Genomic DNA, 23,866 nt, shown 5'->3' with positions numbered 1-23,866 from the left:
CTCTAGCTGGATTACAGTTTCCTTGAGATTAGGGCCAGTGTACAGCACCTACACCAGTATGAGGCTTATGGTGCTCACACAGGGATCTAGGCCAAGCAGCTTATGTTACAGCTGAAGCAGTCAAGGTCCTGACAGGTAAAGTGATCTGCTGAGGGTTCAGGGCTAGGTAGTGAGGAAGCCTGAACCACAACCCAAGTTTTATTCCCACCTCTGCTCTTTGCACCCTATCAGGCTGATGCAGCTCAATGACTCAAGTTCTTGCAGTGACCTTTGTTTGTGTCAGGCACCCATAGGAAGTTGATGTTCCCTAAGCTAGTTCTTCCCAGCCTGTATTTCCCAATATGGCTCACAGAGAAAATGGTGATGTTTATTTAAGACATTAGGGTAAACAACGGAGGCTTTTGGAGGGCAACTGAAGCGAGGAGTCCCTGAGGAGTCTCCCTTGGCCCCCGCACTGCCAGGCTGCCCAGGGGATCATACATTTCTCATCCACTGAGTTTCTAGCAACAGTTGGAAACCACTTCCCTAAGTTAACATTAGATCACTTGGGCCCAGTTTTTCTGGTAAATACCTCAGAAGGTTACATTGGCCCCAGAGAATATGTTTTCTGAAGAAATTTAAATCCTACTAGCCAAATACATTGCTTAGTCCCCACCGTGAGATACAGGATATAAGCTTAAATTGTGAAACAACAAATGCATTAGTCAGTTATTTTTCTTTCGAGGCTAAGTAGTTCATGACCTTCTTTCTTGTGTTCTTCAAATATGAGGGCACTTTATAATTTTTTTTATCAAGGTTGGAATACGTTTTTATCAGTGCAGGCTGTTGCATTTATCTGTATTACTCAGGCAGGTGCGTGGCACGTGTTCCTTCCAGCATCGTGTGTGTTCTGTGGATGTAACACCATGTTCTTTGAAGGTCATGCCTGATTTTCCAGACCTTTAGAATTGAGATAAGTAATAAATTTGTAGCTCTGAGTTTCTCTCAGGTATTTTCTGGATACCTTTATATTTTAACAGAGAAATGGGCTATTTATAGAGTTAACCTCATCACAATATCTCTTAAAACAGCTGAATAAAATTTTCACAATTTATAGATAAATATGTCCTTAGAGAAATTATTGCTTAGCTCAGAAGTAGACTGAGAGGGCACGTAAGCAGGCTGCAGAGGCTGGGCTTAGGAGCTTGAAAGGGACTGGGAGTTGAAGTGGTCAACTCTGGGCAGATCTCTTGGAGTGAAGTAGGCTCCCCCACCAGTGGCCCTTCCTTTCTGCACGTCCCATCCCACCTTGACTGACAATCTGCTGATACTAAGAATACTTTTAAGCTTGAAAATGCCACTTAAATATGGTAGCATCTTGAATTAAACTGTAAATATAGAGGGAAAGGCATTGAATAGCAGTAATAATAACAGCCCCATTTGCCGAATGTTTATAAAGTTAATAGAGATCAGCAAACCCAGTCTGTTAGACTTCAGCACTGGGATGCAAGGTCTGTCCTCCTGGTGGAGAGTGGTCTAAATTATTGAAGGTCATTGGAGGCAGAGAAGAGGGCAAAGAGAAGGGCACAGTGAACCTGGAATAGTGGTTTCTTAACTTTGTCTGGGGTAGGACAGGGAGAGGACAGTAGGGAATGAAGCGAGGCACAGCTTTTTAATAAACATGGATCTGGATCATTACCCGTGCCCCCTGCCATACCAAGGGTGTGAGTCCAGTGATATGTTGCAGCTGGTCCTTACTGGCTCATGACTATTAACTTTTTAAGAACTATGTGAGCTGTTTGTTAAATGTGGTCATTATTAAAAATTAAATTATTTTAATTGCAAGTAAATAGACAAGTTCTTGAAAAGAGGGATAACAAGTGCTCAAAACTCATCATTTCCTAATAATTTTACTACATTGTGCTTTCGAGGTTATTTATGCCTGTTTTCTTCCCAGCTCCATATTCAGTAATATCATGTTGGCAGCTTGAAATCAGTCATCATGGGAATATTTGCACTATGGAAATCAACAAATGCAACAGATCAGGACTTTTCTCCCCAGAGAGCCAGTTGTTAACCATTTACCAGCACATCAGTGGATGTTATGATTATGTGCCAACCAGTGGGAAGGAGGGATGTGGTTGGTATTTATCCAAGTGAAATCAAGTCTGTCATCTCTAGGTTACGTATCTTCATCTTAGACTGTGCTGCCTACCTGGACTGAGGTTAAAAAAAAACAAAACGAAGGCATAATGACATTTCAAGTTCCTTCCTCTCAGTTTCCGATGCATACACATGTGCCTGATGGCAATTAAAGCTATTATCTCAGTGAATTGTGATAGTTTACATTTCTATTTATCTGTGTATCCCCAGTGCATAGTATACAATCAGTCCTTAATAATTTATAAATAAATGATGTATATGCCCTTCTTCCAGAATCTAAACATATCATTGATCAGCTATAGCACTTTAACAAATTTCTGCCCCTCTCCTTAAATATTGGAAACAAGTTATCAGTTTTTGTTGTTTTTGTTGCTGTTTATTACGGAGAAAAGTCTTGTTCCCCTCATCTTCTTTATTTTTTTCACTTATTCTTTCTCCTTCTCAACCTAAGGCCTGCATCCTTCCAGATAACAGTGACTTTTTTGACTATGTAAAGTTTTAGAGCGTGGAACTAGATATAATTCAGTCTAGCAGACTTCTACTTCTCCATAAATGATTGCTATTTTGCAGGGCCCATCAAAATAGTTTGGAGACTTAGTCAGAATTGTCATAATAAATGTAGTGTGTCAGATTCGAAAAACTATTTGGAGAGTGAGATCTCTATTAAGTTATACAGGCCACCTGTATGAGAGGTAACTGAAGAATGAATTCAGTGGAGCATGCCGTACTTGGACAACAAAACGACTTACTAGAACTGAACTAACTGATGCTGGCAGAGCTCTGAGAGCTGCCTTGACTGGGAGCCCTGGATAAGAAGTTAAATGGAGTATGCCTGACAGACCCTCTGTACTATACCAAATACTGCACAGGTGGGGGATTGGATGGCTGCTAGGTGACCATTGCATTCTCTTTTGGTTCCCTTCTGAGAAGGAAAAATTGATAAGACAGAAAGAGGAATGGGGCAAAAACAGTCCAAAAAAGAAAGGATAAAGTTCTTAGACTGTCTTCACACCATAAGAAACACTTACTGAAAAGCTTGGATTAGGTCTGGCAATGAAAATAAGCACAGGACTCTTGGAGTATGTTCTTGGCTGTTACCACTACCTTTGACTCTGAGCAAGTCAGCTGACTTATCCACCTGTAAAATAATATTCCCTCAGACATTAATACTTACCTCATGAGGTTATCTAAAGGAGAATGTTAGTAATAATATCTTATGTTTACATCATTCCTTTCACAGAGAGCTCAAATCATTTTTTATATATTGAGAATGAAGCTTCTTGTGAGAAATAAATGTAAGCATTCATTTTTTAGAAATGAACTTAAGTCATAAGAGTCTGAATTAAATGCATTGCAGGATGACGTACGGTACATAGTGATCCAGTACTCAAATGAATTTCTATTCCACTAAAAGTTCCATCTTTCCTCCTTCTTTTGTGAATTGAGAAAATATGGTGAGTCCATTTACATGCATGGGAGATTCCTTATATGCAATCAGAGTGGTCTCTTGGGACTTATCCAGAGCTTGAAGATCAGTCAAAACATGTTTGATAACACTCTTGGACCTTGGTTGTGGCAGAAAGACACCTGGGAAATCTTAGCCCTGGACTACACAATGCCACTAACGGGTTCCAGAGATAGAAGATGATAATATGGGAGTATTTTCTCTGTTCATTTCAGCTCAATTCAACCATTGTTTCTTGAGTGCCCATTTCATGATTTTGAGAAGTGTAGAGAATGAAAGAGGAACAGCATGCTCGAGAAAGTTAAACGGGCATTAACAAGGAGAGGGGAATGAGATTTACAAGTGGATATATGCAGCCATACTGGGGAGGGTTAGAGAAGTATCACAGTATTTCAGGTGTTTGAAGAGGGGAAAGATTACATTTAGCTGAGTAATCCCAAACATTTATCACCTATGTGCCAGTCATGTTCATTGGAGAGACATAACTCCTGCCCTGGAGATCCAGTGGGGAAGACATGTGCAAATACATAGTTTTAGCACATTGTAGCCAATGCAGTGATCAAATGCACTTAACCCAGTTTGGGAATTTAGAGAAGGCTCCTTGGAGGGCAAGACTTCTCTTAAGGTCTTAAAATTGAAAAGAACATGGAAAGGGAATTCTAGGCTGGAAGATTGGCATGTCCAAAGGCCCCCAGTGTTTAGTCTTCTTTCAGTAGACAATGGCAGACTACTGCCAGAAAATTTGGTATTATTATGGTCTAAAGGTTAATTGGAGGTGGTAATGAGATACAAGGCTAAAGATAAAGGGCCTACCTTGCTGTCTTATTTACTACTGAATACTAGTTGAAGTGTGAGTCATCAATAAATATTTTTTTAAAAACTGAATGAATGATACGTTAGGTTTAAGTCCCTGTGTGGGCTATCCAAGTAAATAAATGTGGCAGGCATTGGAAGAGAATCTGGACTAGAAATACAGATTTGAAGTCACCCCTTATCAATGGTATTTAAAATCAAGAGCTAGTGAAATTGTACAAGTAGAGTACGTAGAATGAGCAGAGTACCACTGGAGAAGCCTTGAGGAATACAGGCATTCAAGGGCAAACAAAAGAAGAGGAACCAATGAGGGAGACTGGAAAGAAAAAGCAGAGAAAACAGAGATTTGATCCTTGTCCATAGGGATGGCATTATGGACTTCGTTGGTGGGCTCATGAAAGAAGTTTTCAGTGCAATGGCCAGGGCAGAAGTCAGATTGTGGTTTGCTGTAAGGTAAATGGGAAGGGTCAGAAAGTTGAGATACTGAGCACAGACCTCTCTTTCAAATCCCTTGGATTAGAAGAGAAGGAAGGGGACAGTTCCTAGAGGACAACCCAGGTTCAAGAAGAGGAAAATATTAACGTATTAAGCCCAAAGTTAAGTTGGCTTCTGGGCTTAGGGGAAAAAGCAAATAGGCAGTGAGAGGTTGAATATTTAGGGAAAAGGGGGGATAATTGATAGAACAAGATCCTCAGAGAGATGAAAGAAGATTGGGGCCATATGTGGAGAGCAGAGCCTTGAACCAGAGTAGGGATGCATCATCTTCTGAACACGAAGAAAGAGTGTAAGAATTTGTCCAAAGATAGCTAGGAAGGGGAGGATGCTGAGATAATGTATGTGTAATTGTCTCATTGAAGTAGAAGATGAGGTCATCTGCTGAGAGAGAGGTGGCTTTGGTTGGAGTCTTGAGCATAATGACAGTTTTGAAATGTTGCTTAGTAAAATAAAGGCAAGCTAAGCAAGGATGAGTGAGAGATTGCGCAGAGATTGAGGGCTGCAGATTTATAGTGGCATCAGTCTGAAAGCTGATTTTCTCCAACTGTGTTTTAAACAGCTGGGTCATGAAATATAGAAAGTATATTTTTGAATTGATCCTGTATTGAGATTTTGTTAAACAAGTGAAGCAAAAGGACAGAGGTCCAATGTAGTTGAAGCTATTGGTGAGAGAGTGTTAGGGTGATATGAACCATGGTATACCAGCTGGGTAAAGCAGTGAGGCCAGGAGAGGGGTCAAGGGTTCTCCTGGGACTAAAGAAGAGAGACAGTTAAAGCACAGGCAGGAGAGGACTGGAAATATCGGAGATTGTCATCATCTTTGGATATGGGATGGGAAGCAGCACCACTTGATGATTTATTCCAGGGTATGACCTTGATGTGGGTGACCCTGGAGGTGAAGAAGGTGAAGAATTGGATAGGTTAACAAGATGGATACTGAAGTCATCCAGGATGGTGATAGGACAAGGGTTGTGTTAAAAATTGTACCCAAGTGGCCTAGTCTTGTTTTAAAGGAACCTGGAGATTAGTAAGAGGACATCAATGAGAAAAGACCATTGGGTGATATAAACCTCAACGAATGGTTTAGAAGCATCTATGAGAAGAAACAATAACACCTTTTGGGTATGTACTATTCATTAGGCATTGTTTTAAATGTTTGGTTGAACCATATGCACTTGCTGATATTTGAGCATTTTGACCTATAAAAATGGTAATTTCATACTGTTCAACCTCATACTGTATATGTATTCATTCATTCTCACAGCCACCTTCTGAAGTAGATTACCATTTAGCAGCTAAACACATTTAGCAGAACCACAGGAATAATAAGTGACTTGCCCAAGGTCATCAAATAAGTAGTAGAGTCCAGTTTTGGACCTTGGCAGTCTAGCCCCAGAGCTTGCAGTCTATCTCTGAGTAGGGAATGCCCACTGTTCCCCCACTGCCCTTTAAGCCTTAACAGTGTGTGAGATGTATGAGACTGAAGTCCTCTCAGGTGTATAATAAACTGAGATAAATGCCATAAAGGAAACAAACATGGTTTTCTGGTCGTTCACAAAGTGTCATACCAGCATGCTCTGTGCTTCCCCACCCTTTATATTGTGTTCTCCTTCACTCTCAGGCTTCTTAATGGCAGAATACTTTCTCTATCTCCTTGCCTAACTGAAACCTAATGTGTCCCTGGTTTCTTTGCAGGAGTTTATTAGTAGACAAGCGAGGAAGGGAATTCTAGACATTTTATGTATAGGGTCACTAGAGTTTGAGAAAGAGCAATGAACACAGTTCATTCAGGAAATGACAAGACATTCTGTATATGAGACATCAGTCAGGATAGTGGGAGAGGTAGAGTTTGTAAGAGAGAGTGATAGAGGTTAAGCCAGAAGCTGGGGTGGGTCTTGAAGGACTTTTTACCATTTTGAAGAACTTAAACATTATCCTCCATGTTGTAGCCAACCACTGGAAAGATTTTAAGCAGCAAAATGCCATGAACAAATTATACAGGTGACCCTTGAACAACACGGTTTGAACTGCACCAGTCCACTTATCCATGGATTTTTTTTTTCCAGTAGTAAATGCTACAGTACTACATGATCTGCAGTTGGTTGAATCCACAGTCATAGAAATGTGGACATGGAGGAAATGCAAATATGAAGGGCCGACTATCAGTTAAATGCAAATTTTCGACTATGGGGAGGGTCAGTTCCCCTAACCCCCATGTTGTTCAAGGGTCAACTGTAGATAAATGTAAGGATGCAATTAAGGGGGGAAAGACTAGAGGCAGGAAGATGAGTTAGGAAGCTGCTATAATTATCCATGTGAAGGAATAGGGCTTGGCAATGGTCCTAGCTATGTGACTGAAGAGGAAGGGTGTATTCACAAGATATTTAATGGCAAGAATTGGCAGATTTTGGTGTCTAAGAGAGTATGGGTTGCTGAAATCAGCAACTAAGATCACCATGCGAGAAAAGAAGTTGCTTTGTAAGGAATCCTCTTTTTCTGTATGTTGAGTACGAGATGTCTCTAGAATCCAGGTAGAAATACAGGTCTGGGAGTCAGGAACCAGGTCTCACAGAAGATGCAGATGAAAATATGTTACATCCCCTGATCTCTCTGAGACTCACTTCCAAAATTGCCACTTCCCCCATCAGTGTCTATCCTGTGGCCACTCCTTGATCTAAGTTAGTACCAGCGTGTGGGGACAGGAACCTGAGTAGGCTGTAGCTTTGGGCTAGGTGCCTTCACCAGGGCCTTACCTGTGGAATCATTGAAAGGTCTGGGGTAGGGTCTAGGACACCCAGTAACTCTCCAACTGCTGAGAGCAGCCCTCTCCCTGCAGCATCATTCCCGTGGGAGAGGGTAGAGTAGCTTCCTAGTGTCCACTGAAAGAAAAACACAACATGAAAGTTATGAGTTTAAGTTTTATTCAGGTTTTTCCTGAGGACTGTAGCCTGAGAAACAGCCTCTCAGATAGCTCTAAGGAACTCCTCCCAAAACGTAGGGGAGGAGACAGTTTACTGCTAATCACAAAGAACAGATATCTGAAGTTAATGATTTTAGTACTTTTCTGTGTACTTTTCTATGGGAAAATGCAAGAATCTTGGGTCATTGAAATTCCCCCTGAGATATGCATCTTAACTATCTAAGGGCCTTTTACCATAGCACAGAATGCCTCAATCTGTTTTTTTCCAACTTGAATTTCCCTCAGGGCGCAGTGGGTTGAGATTCAACCCTTCATATATCTGGATGATGAGCAACGCTATTTCCTTTTTTACACTAGCATGAATGAATGAATGATTGGGGTCACTGAATTTTGGTCATCCTAAAAAGCCACCTGTATACTCTTTTGGTAGGTCTTGTACAAGTTTAATTATGTAGACCTAGTTCCTGGCCTAGGTGTATGTAGACTAGATGGAAACTGTGAATTAGGCATATAACTAGCACACCAACAAGGAATATAGTGGACAAATGGGTAAAATGGTAAAATATAGATAATACAGTCCAGCTAAGCAGTAAGTGAATCAGTGCAAATGTTATTAATGAGAAGGGACCTGGTTCTGACAGGAACAGAATAATATTGCAGAGACATGATAAGCATCAATGAATATGCAAAGCATGGGAAAAGATGTCATTCAGACAAGTCTTTTAATTAGCTTAAAAAATGTGGTAAGGAATAGAAAGACAACCAGTCTTAGCTTTCCCTGAGGTTGAAATAAACTTGACCCAATGGAGTTCCCTAGTCCTGTTCATTTGCTGAGTTGACTTATAGTCCAGGGATTTGCATGTGGAAAACTAATGCCAAGGCAGGATTACCAGACTGTAAATTCATCAAGAAGCCTGATGATATCATAAACTGTGAGGAGCCAATGTCCTGCAGCAGCATCAGAAACCTCCCAGTTTGATTTAGCACTGGTAATCCATTTTATTCCTCTCCATTAGTTATGACAGTAATAACAGATTGGAGACACAACCCCATTTTCTGCCTCTAGTGCTGTCTGCTGCTGGGCACAGCGGCTCCCAGTCATTCTTTCCAGTGTAAATAATGGTTCATGTTTCCAGGGCAGTCGTGAGTCGTTTCTGTGCTAGTGAAATGAGCCCATGTCACCACCCTGTTGGTGAAGATTGAAGGTATGGGTGAAGCCAAGGAAATCCATAAGAAAGCCAGAGCTGCACCCCCTCCCTAAGAGGTATTTTTTGCTCTGGAGGACATTTAGATGTTAATGTTAATTATGTGAATTTTCTTGAGTGTGGGGCAAGAAAATTCTATCACTTGCATCTGTCTGATGCAGGCCTTTTACTTTGGAACTTACTATTTCATGTTAGATGTAAATAAAGAATTCCTTTGTTGTGAGAGGGTATGTTACAAGGCAGTAAACACTTCAGCAAAGAGCATCTTTTGATCTTCATGCCTTTGGCAATAAAAGCTGAGAGCCAGAAACAGGCCAAAGAATTTGGGGCAGAGACCACTAAACGCTTCCCTTTTATCTATTCACAAAATTAGGTGCAGAACTATAGGAGTAGTGGATGGAATGACAATTATTAAGAAAGTTGAAGGGCAAAACGAGGCCACCCGAAAGATAAAGCTGAAGTTTGGATTTTGAGATCTGTGTTAGGACTCAATGAATTTCATGAGAATTTAGGAGCATTATGTAGACACAGCATAAAGGAGAGAAATAAAAATGTTCTGTCTCTCTCTTCCTGTGGTCTCTATAGGAATTAGTGGGTGTGTTAATAAATTTTAAATACTCGTTTGACAATTCCTTTTTAATAAGAGGTCAGTGGGTAGACACTCATTTTTATGTGTGTGCAAAGTTATACATTTCAAAAACTAGTCTGCTTTAATGCCTTAATTCTGCAAATCCCATTTCAATATGCTTACTAATTCAGTCTCTTTCTAAATATTAAACCATAATATATTCATAAAAACAAATCTAAAATATATAAGTACAAATACATATGTAATTTCTTCTTTTTTGTCTTGCTCATTTTGACATTTTAAATTGTATTGCCAGGTCTTGGTAGACATCTAATATCTGCTTTATTATATGGGACTTATCAGAATCTCCTCTCAGGCCTTATAGAATTCATACTCACATCCTGTAGGTAACTAATAGACTGAAAAGCAAAACCCCACCATGGTAAGGGAGATAATGAACACACTACACACTTGATGAGAGATGAATGGACTTATACTTAAACCTCTTTTTAAATACACATCTTTCCCAGTTTTGGTAGCAGTGAGGGAGACAGAGATTTGGGATGCAGATATCCTGTCCGATGTTCAATACCTCTTTTCTTAGGCCTGGTTTTGTGGTCTGGGGTGGAGGTAGGGAGCAGATTAGCTCAAAGTTTAGCTCTCCTTGACTGATGATGTATAATTGTTAAATAACTTTTAAGAGATCCTGCATAGTTAGTTTCGCATTTTATTTTATCCCACAGTTTCTTGTAGTCTACCTACAGTTCCGATAGCTGGCTGAATTGCTCTGTGACAAAAGGAATCTGAAAACGTACTATATTCCTCCCAAGCTTTAAGACCAAGAAGGTTCTGTGAATATTTTTCAGAGACAGATTGGGGGACTGTGCTCCATCTTAATGGCCTTTTAATTTGAAAGTTAAACTCAGTCCTTCTAATTGCTTGTAGGTATTGGACAATATGAATATTTCCATTGGATAATATGGAGAGGACAATTTATCACTGAAGGACTTGTCGTTTTTATCTTAGCTGAATCAGGTGCCAGTATACACAGTTTGCACTTTCAAGCACAGGTTGATTTATTATGGTGTGGACCTGCAGTTTTTAGAGGGCTTTATTAAACTGAATATTTTTGGTAACTTTAGTAAAGTCCATTTTTTTACCTTGTTGACTTTAAAGTTATCACTGTCAGGTCAAACAAGTTAGAAACAAGAATAAAACCCCAAATTTGGAGGAAAAAGCCTATTATTTTATGACATATAATAAAAATTCATTCAATTTTATTCAACAAAAGATCACAGTTTAGCCCCTCAGGAAGCAAGACAAAGTAATGAGCGCATGAAGTGAGCTTCAAGGAAATGGACAATGAACATTTCAGTGTTGTCTTTCCCACCTCTGGGTATGGGCTCTGGTGCCTGCCACACCTGGGTGGATTTAGCACTGCCACTTCCTAACTCTGTAACATGGGCGTGTTGTTGGACTTTTTTGAATTTGCAAAACCAGAAAATGGTAGCACACTCACAGTTTTGTTAAGATGAGTTCATGAGATAAGAACAGCAATCAGTAACTACAATTAATATTATTGAGTGTCTGCTAATACTCCCAAGGACTGTGCTGGACATCTAAGATGAAGCCAGTGAAGCCCCTTTCACATAGCAGGGATTCAACTTCTACCTACCTCTGCTCTTCCCCACCCCAAGTTTACCAGATTCCTTAGGCAAAAGGGATTTTGCTTATTTGTTCATGTATTCTCCCTTCATTTGCGCATCTATTCAACAAATACATAATGAATTCCATCTAGTTCCAGGAACTATTCTAAGTGCTGGAGATACAGCAATGAGTGACCAAGAGAAACAAAGTCCCTACTGTTGTACATTCTAGCACAGGAGACTGACAATGAACAAGCAAATATATTTAAAATGTTATATGTCATGTAGTAATAAGCGCTATGAAAAAAAAATAGAGTAAGCAGATAGAAAGTGATTGCAATACCAGGAGGCATGGAGGAGGAAGAAAGTTCTATTTTGAATAGTATAATCTAGGGAAAGAGACATTTCAGCAATCTTGAGTATCAGAGTCATTCCAAAAGTAACATTCTTGCTCAGATGTGGAAGTCAAATATGCAGTGAGTTGTAGAAAGAAAGGTTAGAAAAATCAACAGCATACATTAGTGCATATTTTCTTTGGGCTAGTATGCAAAAAGTAATACAGTGTGTCTTTTAATAAGTATAAAGCACTTAGAAAATAGAACATAGTGAGGCTATATAAGTTTGTGCTGTTGTTAGTCTGTTTGAGGAGAGTAAAAAGATACTGTGACCTACTCATTTCTGCTTATAACTAAACAACAATCATACAGAAATCATATATATAGAATAGAAATAGATGGTATTGTGGTGTTGTCTGTTTATTGGATGTTTTAGGTAAATTATTAAGCCATGTCCAAGACAAATGTATAGACACCATGAACTTGGGAAAAGTAACTCCTCAAGGGAACTGCAGCCAGATTACTAGTAGGACCCTTGCTGGACCTAAGCTTGCCTCCGAGAACAGTCTTAGCCCAGTGATTTTCTTTCAGCACTTTAAAGATGTCACTTGATTGTCTTCTGGCTTGCATAGTTTGTGACAAGAAGTTTGGTGCAATCCTTATGTTTGTTCCTCTCCATATATAGTCTTTTCTTTTTCTGGCTGCCTTCAAGATCTCTTCTTTATTTTTAATTTTCAGTAGTTTGAATATATGATTTTGTAACTGTTGTTGTTTATCCTACTCAGGGTTCTCTGGCTTTCTTGGACCTGTTGTTTTATGTCTTTAATTATTTGGAGGAAAAATCTGACCATTTTCTTCTGTCTTCTCTCCTGTTCAGAAATTTTCTCTGGTTTCCCACCCTTCCCCCATCTTTCTCATGAGCACCTGGTGGAGAGTGGGTTTGAACGCCCTTGTGATTGCAGCTCCCAAGAGTCCTGTACTCTCACTCTAGCCTATACTTGTCCTTTAGCAATTTCTTAAATATTTAGCTGACTTCTTAACTGCTTATAGTGCCTGGTGGGTGTCTCTTGCTCTGTGTTCTGCCACAAGTGAGCCAGTCTACAGGTTGCAAATTGCCTTGGAAGAACCTGTCCCTTCTTGGATTTCAGGCTGGCTGTTTACCCTGTTACCTGAACTCTCTGGACTCAAGTAAAGTTATGTTTTTATGTTTTATTCTACTTTTTCTTCTTTTTAGGGTGAGTGTGACGTTTTTCAGCTGTCTGTATGCTAGGTGGAATTAGAATCCTAGTCCAGTGGTTTTTAAATTATTTTACAGATATGCTTCCGGAGTTCCACAAACATGTGATTGAAATTTTATTTTATAAATATTTTAACTGTCTAAAAATTGTAATAAAATAAATTACACTAAAATGTCTTGTATACCAAAGTCACATTGGAGAACTATCAACTTAAATAACTATGTTGCTCTGTTAACTTTTTTTTTTTTCAGACCTCATGAAATCTTGTGCCACCACTTCACACTATCTTTGAACGTCTGGTACCCATGGCATTGATTAGGGAGGGTGTGGCTTTGCATATCCAAATTCAGCCCTGTTCCTGTCTACACGTGTAAAATTGCAAAGGCAGGGTTAACTATTGCAGGCACATATACACAGTAGTCAGTTAAATGCCAGGCAGTGTCAATGACACCTGTGTTCACTGTACACCAGTTAGTTATGCAGGAACAAGTGAATGGCTAGCATGATGCGTCATAACTTTGTGTTATTAGCCCATATTGTTCTTTTCTTGATTTATTATAAGGAGTGTAAGCAGTTTAAATATTTCTAATAATTCTACTTGGAAAAAAATTCTTGTTATTCCTGTTTCAAGCCCTTGGATCAATTTCATTGAAGGATTAAAAAAAAAACTTTGAAACTACTTAAATCAAACTTTTCTTGACACTGTGCAACAAAAATGAAATACAGAAATAAGTAAGATGGAGGTTTAGGATAATTGAAGTATGTAACTATCATCTTACAAATTATAAATTTTTATACCAAAACAGCCTCATTGTGAACACAATTAACTTAAAACTACATCATACATTTAAATGTATGAGATAATTTTTAAGTCAGAACTGCTTTTGTCTGTTTATTTATTGGAGTTCTGCATAATATTTGGTTTTCAAGAAATAATTCCACTGCCAAAATATGCCTGCCCCAAAAAATAAATTTAATTTTCACTGATTTTAATGGAAAGAATAATAATATTTATTAGCAAACCCTTAAATAGAACTTACAATGAGTCACATACTTTTCTAAGCATTTTGCATATATATTATTTAATTTAATCCTTATATTAATCCTATGAAGTAGGTACTGTTATCACCCCTATTAATCAGATGAGGGAAACAGACACATGGTATATGTGAGATAACACAGTTAATAAAAGCAAGCCCAGGATTCAAACCTAGGCAGACTAGTTCCAGCGTTCCAGTGTGGGATTCAAACCTTGAACCATGAACTGTACTGGTAGTTAGAATGTTAGAGTGGAAGTCTGAAGTCATTGTGAAATTTTATTTCTTTTCCTATAAGATGTATGTCTCTCTGTGTGTGTTTCTCGATCGCTCTCTTTTTTTCTAGCTATACTTCCATTTTTCCACTTGTAGATTAAGTGATAATTGTGTTTATTACCCTTTAGGATGCAATGAGACTTAATACATTAAATATTTTTAAAAGTGCTTTAGGGGTTGGAAAGTAAAGGCCAAACGACTGTAACATAATTGTCGGGAGCAGGGTTGTTTTGGTCCGTTCCTTTTTTTTTTTCTGAGTAAATTTAAGATATTTTATGTATCAACAGTCTGATTCATTTCACTACCTCCACTTGCTACTGTGGACATTTCCATTCATTCTTCATTGAACATATTCTCACTGAACACTCACTAGTTGCCAGAGGCACTGAGCAGCAAGGCCTGGAAAATTAAGTAGCTTAAGACATGTTCCCTTACTAGTAGGCATTCCCTGCCCAGGTCACAGGTCTTGGTGCTCACGGTTGAGGCATTGGGTGTGCTTATTAAGTGATAGTCAAAATCTTTGCTGTAGAAGAAAAGTCCCTAAGGAATAGTATTTAATTTGAAGGGTTATAGTTTTGGGGTTGGGCTTTTTAAAATGGAAAAATAATATTTCCAGGATGAAGAAATGAAGGAAAGTGCTTTTTTTTTAAGTAAATTAGCATTTCAGTAAAGCCAAGTCATTGAGAATCATATTAAATGAAACTGTGGATGACTGGGACTTGAAAGGACTTTAAAATTATTTGCTTTTGAAATATGCCTATCAGTTTTATTTTTGCTAAACATGGTAGAATGGAAAGGAGAGGAAGCCACATTGCATCTCATGATGTCAGGTATTCCTTTGTAGCTCTAGACATCTTCATTCTGAACGTCAACTGGTGGTTTATCCTTGATATAAAACATCACAAAGTAGTCAAAATGAACACTTTCATAGGAAGCTATATTTTGCATAAAGCACATTTGAAATCTTCCCATTTTAGGAGACTGGACTTGTAAGCTTAAAGTTCATAAGGTTTAGATGGTAATAATAAAAATAAATATATACTTAGAAAAATCATTTCTTTCAAAAGATTGGCCCTTATTATTTGGTATATACAGCATAAATTAAAGACACTCTGCACATTTTTGAGAAACTTCATTCATAATTTGACAATTTTTTTCTGCTGTAAAACATGCCTCTTTGTTGGCTAACATTTTCCATAGGAAAATTTTGCTGAAATTTTTTCCCAAATAATGATAAAGAAGCCTAGCTACATTGTGAAACCTTGTTAAATGAATGAAAAAATTGAGTATTTTTATGATAGTGTGATTTGTTACTGTAGAGCAGTTCAGAATTACTTGTGCTAAATACTAAAACCTCAGTTAGTTTTAGATAAGAGCAGTGTATATAGCATCTGTTACTTCTAGTGGGCTTCTCCTGAAAGTCATTTCTAATTAAATGTCTGGCTTATGAGCACTAATGAAAGTTATCTTGATGAGGTTTCATATGAGGTAGGGACCAACAGAAGTTGCCACGATGATGACGACCTGAATCCAGGGAAGCCAGAGATTGCACCTCTTGAGTTGAGATGAAATGTTTACCAGAAGCTCCACACCAACCAACCCCAGTCAACAAATGTCAAGAGAGCTAGTTAAATGTTGAGATTTGCTGCTGTTTCTTGTTTTCTGGATAGAGAGAACAGCATGGGCACTGGCATGGAGGGATGAAGCAACCTGGCATGAACTGTACACGGTTTCATAATAAGGAGCATAGGGCTAGAGGAGCAGTAGGCAGCATAGCATGGAAAGAAGGTATGTCACACAATGCAGCTGACCATCCCAGAGACAATGGGAAGCCAGGGAAGAGATTTAAACCAGAAAATAACATTAATGGCTTCACATTTTAGAAAAGTCATTCTAGCATCTAAGTGGAGGACAACTTAGAGGGTAGAGAGATCCAAGGCAGGGGAAGCAAATTAAAGGTATATTCCAGTGGCTCAGCATGATATGATGAGAGCCTATAGGCAGTAGAAGTGGAGTCAGAGAGGACGTAGAAGGATCAAATATGAGAGATGCTAAGTAAGATAGTAAATATACCTAAATAATTTGTTTTCATGGGATTTTGCCTTTAAAAGGAATAAAATTCATTTTTGGTGTTTCCATGAAATACATTTCAACAACAACAAAAAATAGTTGATTTTAGCATAGAGGCCCTAAAATGTATGTCACAAACGGTATAGTTTAACTAAGCTCATTTAACTTCCAAATTTTATCAGAAAAATAATAGAATGAAATCTTTTGAATGGAGCATGAGACTGCTGAGATCAGAACTGTTGGGTGGGTTTCTTTATGGAACAGTTAGCTTACTTTGTTTGATGGCCTAATCCTAGCCAGTCGTTTACAAATGTGGATGGAATAAGAGGAATCCATTACCATTGCTAGAAAGCCAGTTCAGAGCACATAATATGCTTATATACATTATTAACCTAAAAGAAAAAACTGCAAGAAAAATGGAAATAGGCCAAATTTTCCACGTGCAAATTATGTCAGCTGGTCCTCTTTAAAATATTCCATTTTGAAGCCACTCATAATTCTATCTGCAGCCATCCTTTACATAAAATAAGAAATAGACATTTCAAAAGAAAACACATTTTTAGGCCATACCTCTGGAAAATATTAGAAATAAATTCTTAATAGTAAAGCATTTAGAATTTGCATACTCAGAATAAAATCTAAATTTGAAATTCTCTCTTCAGTAATTCCCTCTACCAACCAAATTCATCAGAATGGAAAGATGCTAAAGATGTTATATCATGTTCACTTTTCTAATAGGATAATTTCTTTGTGGGAACTAAAGTTCAAGGTGGTGAGCCAGCATTAGAGTCTAGATGTTCATAAGTAGAAATGGTTTATTTTTCTCTCCCTGTTTTTTGTTTTGTTTTGTTTGTTAGTTCAATCTCATGAGAAACAAGAGAAAATTCTTCAGGAAATTCCACTTGAAGATGGTAATGTTTTAAAAAGGGAAAGATTAAGTCTGTCATTGTGTGTGTTAAAACATCACCTATATACATCAATACAAAACCCATTAATTAAAATATTGTTAGCTTTTTATTCTTGCAGCCAACATTTATGGAATAATGATGATATCCATAGCACTGGTCTAGTGCTATGGGGACATAAAAGTGAATGGGACATGGTTCCTGCCAGCCCTGAAAGAGGGCACAATTTAGTTGGGAGACAGGCTCACAGATAGCTATTATATAAGGTTGAATTTGTCTAGAGGCTGAAAAAAAAAGAAATACAGAGTACTATAAACGGTGAAATAGTTAACTCATTTGTGGTTGAGGGAAACCAGAACATTATCTTGAAGAACTTGGCATTGAAGTTGAATCTGAAGGGATGGAGGGATGGGAAGGAAGTAGCAGCATTGGAGGAAAGGGAATTCTGAGCAAAGATTACTTAGAAATTGGAAAGCAGAGAATATGTCTTAGAAATGACGAGAAGCCTACTTCAGATGAAGCAGTAAGGATAATAAAGTGAGACTTACAGTACCTTATAGCTGTCTTTGGAAGCCTTTGGAATTTATTGGACACTCAGAGCAAGTTTAACTAAAAGGTTAAGAGTCTAGGAGCTAGAGACAAATTGCCAGAGTTTGAGACCTGGGTCTACTAAATATTAGCTGTGTGACTTTGGACAAGTTACTTAACCTCTCTGTGTCTCAGCTTGCTCATCCATGATAAGAGATGAAATTCTTACATCAGATATTTTGAAATTCAGAATTTTTCAGAAAGATTATATTGTATAGTAATTAGATGTGTTAGATAACTTCCCCAACAAGGTCTCAGGCAGTGCCTCACCAACACATTTGTGTTTTCACAGCAGTCAATATGGGAGTTTATAAGCGGAATAAAAATGATACATAGCCTTATATGCATTCAATTCAGGTTTTATCCAAATGAATTTGTTACAAACTAAGGAAAAGCTACTGGCTTTCAGTGCTTTTTAGATCTCAAAATTATGGATAAGGGGTTGGGGGCCTGTAGCAGTACCATTCTCTTAAGATTGTTGTAAGACTCAAATAAGATGATGTATTTGTAGGGCTTGGCACCCTACTTGGTACTTGGTAAGTGATCATTGTTACTCTTTCTGCATTACTAGTTACAAGTGACATGGGAGAGTAAGTGACATTTCCAAGGTCTCTAGCTAGGCTAGAGTCAGGCAGCTGAAAGCATTTGACACTGGTGAAGTACATACTATGTTTGCTGGACAGTTGCAACCCTTCCAGCCAAATGAAGCATAATGAAGGCATGAACTTTGGAGAATAGTGAGACCAAAAAGATAGTGGGCTTGCTAAGGAGGTATAAGGGTGAGGGAGGAGGCAGAAGGGACCCCCAGGTTTGGGAAACAATTGACCTCTCGTGTTTGCATGGGTACTGTGTCGGAGTGCTGTCCCGTGCATTTCTTTGGTGAGCCTCACAAGCACACTGTGCTGATGTGTGGTGCTTGTAGTTTTTTGACACCTGACCCTAGTCCTTTCACACCTCCTTATGTTTAACCACGCTGCCTCTGCTGCCCCAACACTAACTCTGCCCCTACCCTCCTGGCCTACTCCTACTTAATCCTTAGGACTAAGCTTGAATGTTACCTCTTCAGTGAAGCCTTCCTTAAATGATTTAGGAATAGTCAAACCCTCCTTCCTCCATCCAGACTTCTGTGGCACCCTTACCTGTCACAGCATTTGGCACATTGCCTTAGCTCCTCGTCTGTGTGTTCTGTCTCCCCAGTCATTCCCAGTAGTAATCCCAGCACCCTCAGTAATACATAGCTGTCATTTAAAACAGATTTAATGAATGTTTGAATCCCTACTTTCCAAGTGGAAAAGTCAGAATATTTCAATAACTTGTCCAACATTGTGCAGTTTGGTTGGAATTGGGGTTTAAACCAGGTATGCCTGATTCTAAAGTCCATGTTATTTTCTCATCTTCACCTAAAGGAAGAAAAAATGTGTACAGATGTTTATTTATGCATGTACAGGTGTAAATACTAGTGAAGGTACATGAGAGGATATTACAAAGCCAAGTATAATGTTTTTTGCATTGTACTTTCTGGACAAATACAATATGCCCTTTTAGTCATTTGTAAATATACATAAATAGAAGTTTATGCTTTGCAATAGTTGTTTTGTTTTTCTTTCTTTTTTTTGTTTTTTTTTTTTTGGCCTCTCCACATGGCTTGCGGGATCTTAGTTCCGCGACCAGGGATTGAACCCGTGCCCCCTGCAGTGGAAGCAGGAGTTTTAACCACTGGACCGCCAGGGAAGTCCCTGCATTAGTTGTTAAATAATCCTGTTTCTGTAAATCTAATATGATCATTAGTTTAAAACAACATAAAGAAATGGAAAGAAATTGGTAAAAACCACCCAAGATCCACTACCCAGAAATAACCTCCTATAAGATGTTAATGAGCTTCATTCTAGATGGTTCTCCATGCATAAAGACCTATGTTCATAATTTACAGAAGTTGGATATTATGGTATTTCTAGAAATAAAATAGGGAGATTTTTACCTTCAGTACATTTTTATTGGAATCCTGTTCTCTTAACAAAACCTCAGACATGCCATGTGTATTCCCACCTCTGGACCAATTGCTCCCCACTCTGTAGAATGCTGTCCCCCAGTACCACTCAACTAATGTTCTAGACTCCTTCCAGCTTTGCTCAGAGCTGGGCTTTTTGGTGAGGTCTACCTGATCAATCCACCCGTACACTTTCAGTCCTTTCTTAGACTGCTCTTCTCTTCCTTTTTTTCCCACAACACTTACTACCTTCTTACATACAATATTATCTGCTTGCTTATTTTATTATTGTCTGTTTCTCCCACTAGAATATCACCTCCATAGAGGTGGAGGTTTTATCTCTTTTGTTCAGTGACCTATCCCTTATGTCTCTTGTACATGTTGTTCATGATGTACAAAGATGTACATGAAACACCTAGAGTAGTGCCCAATACATAGGCATTCAAATAGATCCTTGTTGAAAGAATGAAAATGTTACAAGAACAAAGAGTTCTGAATATAGCTTTGTAGTTGGTTAATCAAGGCTCTCTCATCTCCTTGTTTAGTAAATTTATGTGAGCTAATAAATTCTTTAGAGAGCTCAGTAAGTAGAGCTGCAAATACCTTCAAGTTTTACTGAAAAGGCAACTGAATAGCCCTGGCTATTCCTGTATGTTTCTGAATCTGCTACTATTAGGAGATTGCTACATAGAAACTAAAGAGTTTGCCTGAGAATATATGAAATATATTTCATATCTGAACATATCCTGCACTAAAATGCCTCATAGATAATCGAGGCTTTTGTTCTGTGGACATTTCATCCTTTCTAGAATCCAGAACACTTTATCAGAATTCAGAGATAAGTGCTCAGGCCAGTGGTGTTTAAGAGCAATTCATTCTCCATGTTTTATTCTAGTACTAATTGATAATATTTGTCAATTGGAAAGTTGGAAAGTTTCTATTCCTATGAAAACATGTAGAAATTTGGGGTAGTACCCCATAGAAGTATTTTGATATATGTACTTTAGTATATGTTCTTTGTTTTTTGTTTTTTTTTAAATTTATTTATTGGCTGCATTGGGTCTTCGTTGATGCGCGTGGGCTTTCTCTAGTTGCGGTGAGTGGGGGCTACTCTTTGTTGAGGTGCGTGGGCTTCTCATTGCGGTGGCTTCTCTCGTTGCGGAGCACAGGCTCTAGGTGTGCGGGCTTCAGTAGTTGTGGATTGCGGGCTTAGTTGCTCCGTGGCATGTGGGATCCTCCCGGACAAGAGATTGAACGCATGTCCCCTGCACTAGCAGACAGATTCTTAACCACTGCGCCACCAGGGAAGTCCCTAGTATATGTTCTTAATGATATTATATATAAGTACAAATACTACCTTTTCTTTGTTGTACCATCTTTTGTCTTATGCCAGCCATGCTTATTATACATTTTGCATCTACCAATTTATTCTGAAGCCTTATGTTTATGAGTGAGTGCACATTTTTGTTCAGGTGATTTTTAGAACTATTTTTGAACCATTAAATTGTTTAACCATGGAACTATCCAGACCACCATTCATTTGTATGACTCTGTTAATGCCTTATGTAGTATTTCAGAGAAAGTTCCTTCCTCGTTTTTCAAAAATGTGCTTATAAAATTTGTGATGACAATTGAACAGCCCAACCCTATGAAATGGTAATTTATGCAGCAATAAAAAATAAATAAATCCATGTAATGTTGGCTTGCAGCTGAAGGCAGCTGTGTTAAGCATGTTTTTTAGTCTCTTACATCAAAGTAATACATGCAGTGCCATATGAGAATGTGTAGGGCGGACGTCTTTGAAGTACCCCCATATTAGCTGAGCTTTTGTACCCACTCTACAAATATGAGGGAATTCATTGTTCTATGTCCATGAGGAATGATAAACACAATAATGAACTTATCAAAAATGCCTTTCAGATGGTTCAAAACCTTTTTACAGCAATTATCTCACTTGCCTTTAGAGCCTTTTGAAAATAATTTCTCAAGGACATTTTTCTCTAACTTCTCTGAATTATTGAAGTAGCCAAGAAAGATTTCTCTAAGTATTGATGTAGAGAAATTAAGCATCCCGTTGTTCACCTAGAATCTCCATTCCCAACTGTTCAAACCACTATGCTATATGAGTCTCCAGTAGTTACTGAGAAAAGTAAAATCAGAGGATAAAAGTAAAGGAGAATAGGCCATCTGATGGAATAATTTCAGAATGTAGAACAACTTGCCAAAAGAAGTAAGAACGTGGATTTTGTCTGAAGAGACTGAACGAAGGCCAAGAGGAGAAAAATCCTATACTACATGATATACATCAATTACCTAATAGATTTTATTTTATTGTTTTGTTTTCTGTGATATGTTAATCAGAATGAAAAAGGGATGTGTGTGTGTGTGTGTGTGTGTGTGTGTGTGTGTGTGTGTGTGTTCAGGTATAAAGCACAGGGTAACATAAAACTGAGTTCTACCAAATGTTCAGGTATGGTATGATTGATCCATATTTCTGGAAGTACATCATATATTGGCTTAAGCAGATTTTTTTTTTTTTTTAGTGAAATTGGAATGTGATTGTTTGGGAGCCAAAAATGCATTCTTTGAGTGCAATTTTACTAGTAGCAATTTATTTATTTATTATGTAGGATGTTTTGTCAAACCAAATTAAAGGTTATATTTTGTCTTCTCCATGAGTAATCTAGAGCCAAGAATGAAAACCACATAATATATTTTTAGGATTAAACCATTTATTACTGATAGATAATGGCAGAGCAGAAACAGAAGGCACCAGTTAGTCTGCATTAGCTCATAAGCCCTGGATAACTTTTTTGTGAACTCTAAAGGTTTGTGAAATTCTATCACTTGCATTAACTGTCTTATACATTTCTGATGTGGTCAATTGTCCTCTATCCCTGGTCACTGCAAGGGGCTTCTACTCTCAGGATCTTTGCCAAGAATTTCCCCCTTTGGGTGTCTTTTAGAAAGAATGAGCCTCCTCTCTGGCCAACCACTTTAACCACTATGGAGGAGGGATCTCTGTGTAGAAAGGAAGGACTCCTGTAGTCTTAACAGAAAAACCTATTTTTTTTTTACTCAGAATCCTGCCTGATTGAGAAGCTAAGTTAAAATCATATATACAGCTATTTATTGAGGACATTCTGTGTTGCCAAACACCAAGGCCCAGTGTACAGAATAAAAACTGAAATAGTCCCTTAATTCAATGTGCATATGAAATAATGCATTTAGATCTGGGTGCCATATTTTAAAAGGTATATTAACAAACAAATGACCACAATGATAAGGAATTTGTGCAACAGGGACTCCAGAGCTAAATAAACTGAGGAGTTTGATCATGGAAGAAAAAATTTAGTGGGAACAAGATAAATCTTGTTAAATATAAATATTTGAAGGGTTTGCCACAAGGAAGGTATAGGGAGTGGGAGTGTAGGATAGGTAGTTAGAAATAGCATATTGAAAACATGGTCTTTTTCTTTATAAAACATGGACTACCAGAATTAAAGCTCAGCAAGACTTGGGTTAATTGGAGTACTGAGCAAATTGAATGAAAAATCCTACTGGAGGCCATAGTTTATTTAAAAAGAAAGGTTGAGAAACACTGTTTCAGAACATTCAAAGAGCTCCCAAAATGGAATTTGTTGTCCAGTAAGATAATAAGTCCCAGGAAAGTAAGCTAGCCAAACCGTACTTTTAAAAATAAGTCTGAAATTTCCTTTCAGCCTTCTGAGCGTCTCTTATAATCATAAGAAAAGCTTGTTTCAAAGGCCATTTCTAAAGTCCTGTTGCATATATCCATGAAGCATATTGAAGGCTAAGGCCAGAACACAGTGTATCACAATGCTTTGTTTCTGATAGGATCTCATTCATGAGATACAATCTGCACGTGGACCAAAGTCAACAGCAAGAAAAGTCACAGAAGAATTAATTGCTATAAGGTGTTAAATTTTCTTGTATACCTGTTTTTTAGTCTTATAAGAGGATACAAGGTAGAAAATGCTAATCATTTTTATTTTAATAAGAACCAAATATATTGAAATTGTAAGACATAAAGATAGCTTACATCAACAGGATGCTTGATGGATGATGCCATACATCAGTATGTAAACTGATTGTGAAATATCTTAGGATCAGGTGGTCTTTCATGAAGCTTGGTACACTAAATATATGGCCCTC

General features: G+C 38.1%; 2 protein-coding genes across 5 annotated transcripts in view; one reads left to right on the top strand and one right to left on the bottom strand.

Annotated features, from left to right (window-relative positions):
• The window catches only part of CMSS1 (cms1 ribosomal small subunit homolog), a 382,923-nt gene that overhangs the window by 165,932 nt on the left and 193,125 nt on the right, over window positions 1–23,866 (top strand). The gene's annotated exons all lie outside the window — the stretch shown is intronic.
• FILIP1L (filamin A interacting protein 1 like) overlaps window positions 1–23,866 on the bottom strand; it is a 224,398-nt gene that overhangs the window by 155,191 nt on the left and 45,341 nt on the right. For both annotated transcript variants that reach the window (XM_067739115.1, XM_067739116.1), the window contains exon 2: window positions 7,669–7,794. The gene's annotated coding sequence lies outside the window, so the exon portion shown is untranslated. The remainder of the gene's footprint in view (window positions 1–7,668; window positions 7,795–23,866) is intronic.

The sequence above is a fragment of the Pseudorca crassidens genome, chromosome 5 (genome assembly GCF_039906515.1).
Source record: "Pseudorca crassidens isolate mPseCra1 chromosome 5, mPseCra1.hap1, whole genome shotgun sequence".
In the NCBI taxonomy this organism is placed as follows: domain Eukaryota; kingdom Metazoa; phylum Chordata; class Mammalia; order Artiodactyla; family Delphinidae; genus Pseudorca; species Pseudorca crassidens.
Note: the sequence above shows the minus strand (reverse complement) of the source record. Positions and strands in the feature narration are given on the sequence as shown.